This window comes from Alosa alosa, unplaced genomic scaffold, assembly GCF_017589495.1.
Source record: "Alosa alosa isolate M-15738 ecotype Scorff River unplaced genomic scaffold, AALO_Geno_1.1 AALO_1.0_unplaced_2, whole genome shotgun sequence".
Lineage (NCBI taxonomy): Eukaryota > Metazoa > Chordata > Actinopteri > Clupeiformes > Clupeidae > Alosa > Alosa alosa.
This window is the reverse complement of record NW_025962321.1, coordinates 634,620-648,258: the sequence shown is the minus strand read 5'-3', so window position 1 is coordinate 648,258 and position 13,639 is coordinate 634,620. Positions and strand designations below refer to the sequence as shown.

Sequence of the window (13,639 nt, the reverse complement as noted above, 5' to 3'; positions counted from 1 at the left end):
ATAATAATAATTATATACAAATTTATAATTTATAAATTTTACATATATTTATATTTTATAAAAAATGGAAAATTTTTCATATTTATTAATATTATCTTTATTTTTTCTCATTATAGGATCAGTTATTTTTTTCATGATAATTTGATGCATTAATATTAGAAGAAGACCTATAGGTAATATAGGTAATGTAGAAAATTTTATTAATTATAATAGACAACATATATTTATTGATACAAGTATTGATTCAACCCATATATTTTCACAACCGCATGATTCATTACATGAATGAAATATGACCCCACCACCATCTTATTATTTATCATAGAATGGAAATATGAGTCCACCACCATCTTATCATTCATTATATCAAGAAAATATTAATACACCCCAATTTTATAATAATAATCAATAGGAATATAATTAGAACAATTAGTAGATTAGCTTATCTTTACCATATATTCAAGAAGACGGAGATGTTATAATAGAAATAGAAGAAACGTTAGTTTAATTAATTATTTTTTAGCATTAAATTTAATATTTTTTATATTAATTAGTAATGATTATAAATGAAAGAAGTATAATATATATAATTTTAATATGTTTATTTATAGGAATAATTATAGGGTGTTTTATGGGAGTTTTTATAGGTAATTCCAATTTAATATTAAATTAGATCAATAAAATAAAAAATAAAATTTCTATGAATCCATATTTAAATAATACAAATATTATTTAGAATTAGGTAAAGTCAAATAATAATAATAATAATAATAATAATTTTTAGCAAATAACAAGACGTTTAAATTCAAATAATGGAGAATTTATAGAATTACCAACAGTTAATAACATTTCTAATAAACAAACAATATTAACTCATAATGAAAGAGAAAATAATTAAATGATATTTACCATTTACATAAATTTAAAAATTATTTTAATTATTATATTAATTACTTTTTTATAATTATTTATACTCTACTCATAATAAATAGTGATTTTATTAAAATATGAAAAAAAAAAACTATAAGATTATTAAATAATAATAATTATATATATATTATATAATTACAAATTTAATTATAATTAAAATATATCTTAAAAAAAATAATATTGAAACTTGATAGTATTTATAAAATATAAAAATAAAAATATTTAATTAAAATAAAGATTGATTTTAATTTTTTATTATTTTAAATAAACAACACAAATATATGGATAATAAAAAACGTGCAGAATATGCATATATAATAATACCAATAATAATATTAGGGTTAAATTTTATTATGTTACTATTTATTATAAAAACAGCAAATAAAAGTTTAAAAATATTAAATATATATGGATAGTTTAAAACATTATCATGAATTTTTTTATTAATAACTATTATATCATTTATTTATTATATATCGTTCAATATTTTTTTATATTATCCAAAAATGGGGTTTTTAATATTTATTATAATAAATTTATTTTTATATACAATATATTTGATAAAATATTTATATTATTATAAAATATATGATTAGTTCAGCCTATATCTAATTGGTTTTAGTATATTTACTTTTTTAATGTTTATTATTGTATAGTATAAAAAGTCATTTAAAAATAAATAGGAAGAAATATTATTTAATCTTACAATAAAAATATTAATTGAATCTAAATTTAAAATATTATCAATCTATATATTAGGTATATTATTATTATTTATATTCATTACAATACAATTTTTTCCTATGATATATAATATATATAGATATTCTATTTAGAATATACGACTTTATACTATATTTTTTATGTTTGTTTTAATAATAATTATGTATTTATGATATGGATTTACTAATAATATAATATTTTTATTATCAATATCAATAGAAGATACTTATAACTTTTTAGTAAAAAATATATTTACAATTTTTATTGAAAAAATAGGAATAGCTAGTATTTTACTTATTATATGATTATTTTCATCATTAATTTTTAAATTTGATTATAATCATGCAATTTTAAATGAATTTAATATTCATTCTGTTGAAGAATTAAACAGTTTAAATTATATATATGCCTATAATATGATGAATTATATTTATATTTATTCATATAAATTTAAAAGTTTTTTTTCTGCATATAAATATGCAAAAACTTTAGTTAAAAGCAATAAAAATACATATTTATTTACAGATAATATATCATAGGATATTACATCATGATTTTGTAATATTACAATAATGTTTATAAATTTATTTCAATTATTTATATATGAAAATTTATATTATACAAATTTCGAATTAACATATCAAATTGGAGTATATTTATTATTTATAAACATTATTAATTATATTATAATATATAGTATTATAATATCAGTATTCGTTTCATTATTTATTAGATATTCCGATGATCCTAGTTCTTTTAAAGAAAAATACAATAAAGAATATGATGAATATATAAAGAATACCCCATAAAAACTATTATTTTCTATTTTTTAAAAATCACAAAAATAAAATTTAATTAAAATATTTTTTACAATCATTCTACAAATTCCATCTTTATTTTTTTATTTATCTTTTTTTAATTTATTCTAAAATATTTACACTATTGAATAAATTTTTATTGTTAAGATATCAAATATATATAATAATGCTTATCTATACTAATTAATATATTCTATAATACTAATATATCTTAAATATAACTTTATAATTGAAAATACAAATATTATTGTTAATTAATATAATAATAAATATAGATATAAATTTATTGTTACTACATATCTATAATTATTTTATATTAGATTTTATACTATTATACTATATAATCTAAAAATAGTTGAAAAGTAGAAATTTAAATTTAAGAAAAAAATTAAACTCTAAAATAATATTTAAATATAATCCTAAAAAGAAGTTAAAAATACGTTTTATCTAAAAATATAAAATGAAAATTTGTTTAGTTATTTATTTTTGTTATATAATAATATTGAATAGTTGTATTGATAATGAAAAATTGTTATCTAATGAAAAAGAATTAGAATTATGATATATTAGTATAATGGAAATAGAAATTAAAGAAAGATTTTATAAATTAGAAATTTCAATAAATAGTCCATGTTATAATCAATTAAAAGAAGAGTTTGAATATAATTATGAAAATATTGATATATTAGATTCATCATTAGTAGATAGAGTTACAAATTTTGAAATAATTCACAAATAGATACTTGAATATTATAATCGTATACATAGTAGATTTTATAGTATTAATCATATTACAAAATATTTTGAATACATTAAAGAAATTATTGATAATTTAAATCTTTTTATTAATAATGAAAAAAATAAAAAATCGATTAATATTATTAAAGAATATAGAAATATTTTATTAAATTTAATTAATAAATATGTAGATAAATTATGAAAAAATATATGATTAAAAGTAAAATTACCAGATAATAAAAAAGATATTTGTCTCTTTAAAAAATTAAAAAATATTATAAATTATATAATTCCTATATATTTAAGAGAAGATATTACAGATATTTTATATAACTAGAAAACTGTTAATTTATCGTTGTTTTATTTTTATTATAATTAGAGTAATTTAATATTAAATTTTGAAGATATAATTACAGAATTTATAAAATATATAGATTTATGAATTGAAAGTACATTAAATTATTTTAAAATAGAAAGAGATATTATTGATAATAGTAGATTAAAAAAATTTGAAATATGTTATAAATTAAAATTAATAGATTCTATTTTATCATATAAAGATTATAATAATATTTCATATAGATATGAACTTAGTAAATAGAATAAACCAAAAGATAATAGTTTATTAGCTGATAATTAGGATAATATTTATATAGATATAGATAAACCTAAAAAATATATAAATTTAAAATATGATAAAATTGATAAATTTTGAGAATATTTACAATATCTTACTGATATAATAGAAATAGAAAAAAAATTATAGAATAATAATTTAAAAATTATTGAAAATATTAAAGAAAATTTAAATATTAATTTAAAAAGAAAATTTTAATCATTATGAAAAATTTATTAATATATTATTTCAATTAAAATATAAAATAAATAAAATTAGTCTTAATTGTTTTTATTAGGAACGATTTAATAAATTAAAAATAGATAAAAATGATATATTTAATATAATTGATGAAATAAAAGTATTATTTATTTGAATTTCTTATTTTTCATATAGAATTAATTATTATATTTTAGATAATAAAAAATCATCAATATCTATTAGTTGTATTAAAAATGAATCAAAAAATGAAAAAATATTAAATGAAAAAATAATATCAGAAATATCTATGTATATATAGGATTTAGAACATATATTAGAAAAATATAATATTTTAAACTCTTTTACTGAAAAATTAATCAAAAAATACAATATTTTTAGAAAAAATTTAAATTTAAAATCTCTTATAGAAATATATAATAATGAAATTTTATCAGAATCTAATAATTTATTAAATAAAATAAAACAACAACTTAATATTATTATAGAGTATTTTTATTAGTTTAATATTAATAATTATTATATTTTTATATCAAAAAATAATAATAAATATCAAATTAATAAAATATTAGATGCTATAAATAATAAGGCAAAAATTAATGAAGAATTATTTATGTATATTGAAAATAATGAGATTGTAGAAGTTTATAATATAGATACTATTGAACATGAAGAAGAATTATTTTAATTTACTAAACAAAATATTAGTAGAAGAGATATATTAAAAAATTTATAAAATGAAACATTTTTTTAAATCATTATTTTTAGAGTTTTTAAATATAATTAATAAATTAAATTATTATAAATTTAAAACTTTATATATATTATTTTATTTTTGTATAATATTATAATTTATTTATAAAAATAAGATAATATATATATATATATATATAATTTTGATAATTATTATTCATATTTACAATTATCACAAATTAATATAAAATATGATTTTAATATTGTTTTTTATAAGTTATTTTTCTATAATATATACAAATGATGTATTAAAAGAAAAACAGAAAAAATTGGATATATATTTAGATTGTTATATTGAGTTAAATTATTTACATAATAAATTGGTTATTTTTAATACATATGAAAATTTGAAAAATTTAGATAAAATATATGAATGAATATCACCTTTATATAAACAAATATTTTTAATAAAGAATATTATATCTCATATATTTATATATAATCAAGAAAGATATAAAAAATATTTGACAAATATAAAAAAATTAATAGAAAATTTACACCTATTAAATAAATAGATAAAAACAATTAAAGATAATTTTTATTTTAAAAATCGAATTAAAAATAAAGATGATTTTAATTATTATTTAAAAGATTATTTAGATAAAATAGATAAATATGTAATAGAAATAAAAAAAATATAAAAATTATATATAATGAAAAATTTGAAGAAATATATTAGAATATATGTAAAAAATATGAAAATTATAAATTTAATTCTATTAATAATATATATAAAAATATACTTAATAATTCCAAAATATTTAATATAGATATAAAATTTTTTATATAAAATATCTTTAAAAAAATTATATAGATAATTTTATTTATTTAAATATACAATAGATTCAAAAAAAAAAACCTTGAAATAATAAAATAAAAATTCTTTTAATAATAAATTATCATATTCTAAATTTATTTTTTATTAGTTATGTAATATATATTTATATGTAATTAACATGTATGATATATATAGTAATACTAATATATAGAAAAAAGATAATTTATATATTAAAATTATTGATTTTAATAAAATTATTTCTCGTTTTTTAAAAAATATATTGATTGAAAAAGAAGATTCAAAAATAACAAAAGAAGATTTTAATAATAATATTAATAATTTAAAAAATATTTTAATAAATGAAACTAATGAAGATATAAAAATTTTTACAACAGAACTTATATTTAAAAAATATTATGATAAATTAAAAAAATAGTCTGAAAATTCAGAAAAAATTATAATTGAATTATTTGAAAAATATTATGATGATATAAAAGAAAAAAAAAGAATAGGAGAAATAGAAAAAAGAAGAAATATAGAAATATAGAAAAAAAATATTTATAATAATAATAATATTTGTAATTGCAAGTATATTAATTATTTTTGTTTTATTTATAAAAAAAGAAAAAAGAAAAATATTATTTAAATAAATATTAAAATTATTAAAAAAAATTTAAAAAATAATTATTTTTTTTAATTCATTATATCATATATAATCTTATAAATTCTATATTTATATTATTTAATAAAATTTTATCTTTAAATTAAAAAATATATATAATAATACTCAACTATATTAATTAGTAAATTCTATAACACTAATATATCTTAAATATAACTTTATAATTAAAAATATAAATATAATATAAAAAACTATATAAAAATAAAATAGATATAAATTAATTTCTATTATATTATTTATTATATTATAAAATAGATTTTTAAATAACCCTTTTTATAATCTAAAATATTTGAAAAGTAAAAATTTAAGTTTAAAAAAAATAGTTTAATTTAAATTTTTAATAATAAAATAAATCCTATATTAAAATATAGGATAAAAAATAATAACGGTTTATCTAAAAATATAATAATGAAAATATATTTATTAATTTTTTTCTATTATATAATAAAATTGGATATATATATTAATAAAAAAACAATATTATTAAATGAAAAACAAATAAATATATGATATAATGATAGTATACATTTAGAAATTAAAGAAATATTTTGTGAATTAGAAATATTGATAAATAAACAATAGTATAATCAATTTAAAGAAGAATTTAAATATAATTATCAAATGGATAATTATGAATTAGAATCATGATTAATATAGAATCAGAATCAGTGATATAATATGTTTTTTATAAACACAATAAAAAATTATTATAATCGTATACATGATAGATTTTTTGATGTAGAATATATTAGAAAATATATTAATTATATTCATAAAATTATTAATATATTATATATTTTTATAGATGAAGAAATTATGAATGATAAAGATAGATATATTATAATAGAATATAAAGATGCAATAATAAAATTAGTTAACGAATATATAGATAATTTATGAAAAGATATGGAATTAAATAAAATATTTTATGATAAAGAATATATTTGTTGTTTTGAAAAATTAAATAAAATTATATCATACATATTTCCGATACTAAAAATAGAAAAACTTGAAAATATTATTAAAAATGAATCTTCAAATTTTAAATATTTTAATGATATTTATAATTTTATTAAAAAAATATTGATTTTTGAAAATATAATTACAGAATTAATAATAAGTTTGGATTTTTAGTTTAATGAAATATTTAATTATTTTAACATAGAAAAAAATATTATAAATAATAATATTATATTAAAACAATATGAATTATGTGATAAAGCAGAAATAACAAGATATATTTCTATTTATGATTTCATAAAAATTAAAAAAATAGAAAATTGCGAAAAATATAAAAAATTAAATAAAGAGTCTATTGACTTATTTTGAGAATAGTTACAGATTTTTATTGATATAATAGAAATAGAAAACCAATTAAATAATACTAAATCATTTAATTATATAAAAAATATATCCAGAAATATTAATGAAAAATATATCCAGAAAACTTTTAATTAGTATCAAAATCTTATTACTAAATTATTTAAAATAAAATATAAAATAAATGAAATAAAAAATAATAATATTTTTTATACAGAATTTAGTGAAATAAGTGAAGATATTATAAAAAATATAGATGAAATAAAAATATTATCTATTTGATTTCCTTATTTTTTAAGTAGAATTAATTCATATATTTCTAAATATGATTTTTTTTGTACATTTTGTAATTGTATAATGAATGTAAGAAATTATAAGTTATTACGATATAGAATATCAAAAAATTTATATCTAAATAAAAATACATTAGAAAGAAAGATATTAATAAAATATAATATACCAGAATCTTTTACTAATAAATTAATTGAAAAATATTAGATTTTTAAAGATGAATTAGAAGTAGATTTTCTTATAAAAACATATAATAATGAAGTAATATTAGAATTTAATAAACTATTAGATAAAATGAAAAATCAATTATCTAATTTTAAAAAATGTTTTTATAATTCTAATATTAAATAGAATTATGTTTTAATATCAGATAATAATAATAAAAAACAAATAAAAAAAATATTAAATGCTATAAAAAATAAATCAAAAATTGATAAAATATTATTAGATTATATTGAAAATAATAAAATTAAAGATATATTTTTATATGAGGAATAATTTATTAATTTTTAATTATATTTTATATTATTTTAAAACATAATTTTAAATTTATGATAAATAAATAAATAAAAATAAAAAAATTTGAAAACAATGTAAAAACAAATAATTTAAAGAAATATTAAAATTTAAGTTAAAATACAAATGATATACAAAAATTCCGTTCTAATAACTTAAACAAAAACAAACAAATTATATTATTTTTGGATAATAAATTAAATATTATTTTTAATTATTATTTTATATAAAATATACGTACATAAAAAATAAAATCATGAGATTAAGATAGTTAATTACATATTTTAAGCTTTTTATATATAATATATTTTTAAAATCATTTATAGTTACAACAATATTATTAACAACAATAATATTTTACAATTTTTATTGTATTTATTTTTAGGGAAGAATAAATATATCTGGGGTAAATGAAGAATTAAGGTCTAAAAACAAATTATTATACATATATAATAATTCTTTTACAAAAACGGAATTTAAACTTACTGATTGAGATGTTACTAATAAACAATTAAATTTTAAAGACGATTTATTTGTATTTTTAAACATATAGAAAAATAATCCTACAGAAGTTAATTTTTATCAAAAGTATATAAATCAATTAGATATTGAAGAAATTAATAATATTTATAAAGAATTATTAGAAGGATCTACATTTAAAGATGCATTTATATTTATGAATAAAAAAGATAATGATGTTACTATAGATGTCTATATAACAAATCAATTCGATTTTAGATATTATTCTATTCCATTTTATAATAATGCAAATTTGACATTAGATTTTTATGATATTTGAAATATATAGTTAATATAGATGAGTCGAAGTGAATTAAAATCATATATAGAAATATGCTTTTTATTAATACAAACTGCAAATGCAATGTCTTTATGAGATTTAGATAAAAATAATTATTATTCAAAAATAATAATTGAAAATGAAAATGAAATATATTTTAGAATTGTTCCTAATATTTATTTACATTATAGAAAAAAGACTATGAAATTTTCACAATCTTAGAAAATTAATGAGAATTTAGATGTAAAAGATATAAGAGAATTTTGATATGCGCCATATTATCAATTTAGTTATATTTTATTTTTTACAATACATATATTTTATAAATTTTTGTATTATCCTATATGATTTAGATATATTAATGTCTTTATAAATTAGAAAATTTTAGATTATTTATCATCAATTGGCGTACCTGTAATTTATGGATCTTATTCATTATTGATTATATTAACAATTTTTGTATTAATAATAACATCTATAACATCCATAACAATATATTTTACAGTAGGAAATAAAGTTGATATATCATATATACCTTTCTATTTTATAGTTTCTTTTATATATTTTTCAATGCATAATTATATGATTTTTTTATATTTTCTTTGTAAAAAAACATTGATATCATGGGGCTTAGGAATTTATAGTACATTAGGATTCGCTGTTTATCATTATTATAATAAATTTACAGTAGATACAATATTACATTGAATATTTCCAGAAATATCTATATATCAAATTTTTAAGTTATCTTTTAAAATAATATATGAAATAAATTATCTATCAAAAATGACAAATAATCCAAATTTATCTGTTAGTTTAAAGTGATTATTTTTATCTATTGATGGAGATACACCAAGTATATTTAGTTATTTTCTTAAATATATATTTTCATCGATATTATTCTCAACAATTATATTATGTTTAGATGATTATGAAGGTATGAAATTATGATTTGAATATAATTATTTTATTTGAAAAAGAAGATTTAGAAAATTATTTTTAAAGAAGAATTTAAAATAGTTAAATGCAGAATAGAGTGATAAATCAAAAACTATAAATTCTATATTATATGTTAATAAAGCAAGTAAAATATATTATACAGGTTGATATAATAAATTTGTAGCATTAGATAATGTATCACTTAATATAGAAAATAATACTATATGTATATTATCAGGATTTAATGGAGCTGGAAAAACTACTTTAATGGAATTAATAAATGGTTCGCAATTATAGAGTAAGGGTAATATTTATATTAAAGGAAAAAATATATTATATCATAAGGATCATATGTTATCAGTAGTTGGATATGCACCATAGTATTCAAAACATATACCAGGATGAACATTTTTAGATCATGTAAATTTAGTATCATCTTTTAAGAATTTTTCTTATAATTCAGCGTTAAAAAACATTACTGAATTAGCAAATAAATTAGATATGGGAGATAAATTGAATTCACCTTTAAATAAAGTATCAGGAGGATAGTTAAAGAAGATGGCATTTATGTTAGCATATGCATGTGATCCATCAGTTGTTATATTAGATGAAGTAACTGCACCATTAGATTTAGAAACTAAAAGAAAAATAATAAATATTATTAAAGAAAAAAGTATAGATAAGGTAACTATAATAACTACTCATATAATGTCTGAGATAGAAGAATACAATGATAGTATCGCATTGATGTCAAATGGAAAATTAATAAATTATGGAAAGATACATGATGTTAAGGCTGAATATAATTTTGGTTATGATATTTTATTATATATTGATACAAAAGAAACACGTAATAAAATAAATAATGATATAAGTAATAGTTTTCAAGATTTTATGAAATTTGATAAATATGAAGAAAATATAGATAATAAAATTACATTTGTTTTAAAATTTGAAATACCATTAAATGTACAAGAAAAAATAAAAGATTTATTTAAACTTTTAAATGAAAAATATAAGAATAATATAATAGATTGAGATATGAAAATATTAGGATTTGATAGTGTATTATCGCATTTAGAATTTAATATAGAATAGCATTAGGAAAAAGAAGAATCTAAAAAATTATTAATGAATATATTATAGGAGACCAATAAAAAAGAAAATATGTCAATATTATTTTATACTTTAAATATTAGATTATAGAATTGAATTTATTATTTTTATATAATATTAGTAATATTAATTTATATATTTATTTCATATTTTACATATCCTGGTAAAATCGATGTTGGTATAGTATAGAGTTTTGGTATTAAATTTGCAGATATAAATATGAATATCCCTGATGATAAAAAAAATAATTCAATAAAAAGCTTTAATAATATAACAGAATTTTTACAAAAAACATATATAAAAATATATAAACCAGAACTTATTTTTAAAAATCGTAATAATTTTTATTGTATTGTTACAATTCAATCTAATGAAAAGAATTCAATGAATATAATTGAGGCTTTTAAAGAATTATTAGTACAAGAAAATATATGTAAAATATATGATAAAGATAAAGATAGTAAGAATTTAACAGGTGATTTATTTATATTAGATTTTATAAAAAATTATGATACTAATACTAATATACAATTTTGAAAATTACATATTAAAGTACCGAGTTATTTGCCATATACATATATACATATTTATAATACTTATAAGACTTTTATAAATAATTATAACCCAAATAAAAAAAATATTAAATATAATATATAGAAATTAAGAATGTATACATTATTAAATTCAAATATATCAATTAAAGATATTTTATCTAATATATTTTATTTATCAATTACTTTAAATGTAGTTGTTTTATGCGGTATAATACTTGCATTATAGTCGTAGATTTATACAAATATAATTAATGAAGGATTATTAGATATTAGTTTAATGAATTATGGTAATATATCAATATTTTGAATATATAATATATTAATAGAAATATTTATTTCTTTGTTAATATTCATAACAGTTGCAAACATATTTAAAATACAATATAAAAATCCACCAAAAATAGAAAATCCAATAATCATTTTTAATTTTATATTATATTTTAAAGATCCTAAATTTATACAATATGTATTATTACGTAAGTTTGATAAGTTATCATTAGGAACTATATTTAAATTTAAATTTAAAAATACAGGATTAATATTAATAAACCTTATTTCATATACAATGCTAGTAATTTTATTTGGGTTATATATTAAAAAAATATATATAAAAATTTCATTTTTTATTTATTCAACCGGTATTTATTTCATTATAAATTTACTATATAAAATACTTTACTTTTTTATAAAATCCAATAAATCCAACAAATCCAATATTATAGTAGAAATATGTGATAGTATTGCTAAATATGTTTCACAATTATATAAAATACCTATATTAAATTTTTTAGCATGATTATAGATAGCTAATTCAAAAATGAATATTAACCCAGTAGTTTTTTATATTTGAAATATATCAATATTAATAATATAGGGATTAATACTTTATATTAAAATATTTTAGACCGATATTATAACATTTTTATTAGAAATTATATATAAAAAAAGAATAAATAATGCTATTAATGAAAAAATAAAAAAGAAAAAAGAAGATGAATTTATATAGAAAACCAGAAGAGAATATTATAAAATAGAAGAAGATAAAACTAAATATAAATTATTAGGTACAAATATTAATAAAGGATATGTAAATATATTTGGTACATGTAAACCAGTATTAGTAGATGCAAATTTTGGTATTGAAAATAATAAATGTACAATTTTATTAGGAAATAATGGCGCAGGTAAATCTACATTAATGAATATATTAACATCAAAATTAAATCCAACAACTGGTAATTATACTTATAATGGTTTTGATTTTACAAATAGTTTAGATTTATATAATTATTTATTTTATCTAATGTAGTTTGATTAGTATCTAACAAATTTATCATGTAAACAAATATTTATGTTTATATCTAATATTTTAGGATATGATTTAAAATAGTAGAAAGAATTAACAAGATTATTAATAAATATATTAGATTTAGGAAAATATAAAAATAGAAAAGTAAAGACATATTCAGGAGGTAATAAGCGTAAAACAAGTATAGGTTTATTTCTTTTATTCAATAAAGATTTAGGTATTTTAGATGAACCAACTGCAAATATAGATCCATAGGGAAGAAGTACAATATGGGATTTATTAAAATTATATAAGAAACAAGGAAAAGAAATATTATTATCAACTCATATACCAAATGAAGTAGATAATTTAGTAGACAATTTAGTTATTGTAGATGATGGATATACATTAGTTAATATGAACTTAGATAAATTGAAAATAAAATTAAGATCAAAATTATAGTTAAAGATAAAATTCGATCCTAAAAAACAAATAAATGATATAAAAAAAGAAATTTTTAATGTATATAAAAAATTATTTGAAGAATATGAGGTTATAT

General features: G+C 14.6%; 1 pseudogene; it reads right to left on the bottom strand.

The window, feature by feature from the left end:
* LOC125290187 overlaps positions 1–9,619 on the bottom strand; it is a 146,588-nt pseudogene extending 136,969 nt beyond the window's left edge.
* Positions 9,620–13,639: the final 4,020 nt, after the last annotated feature.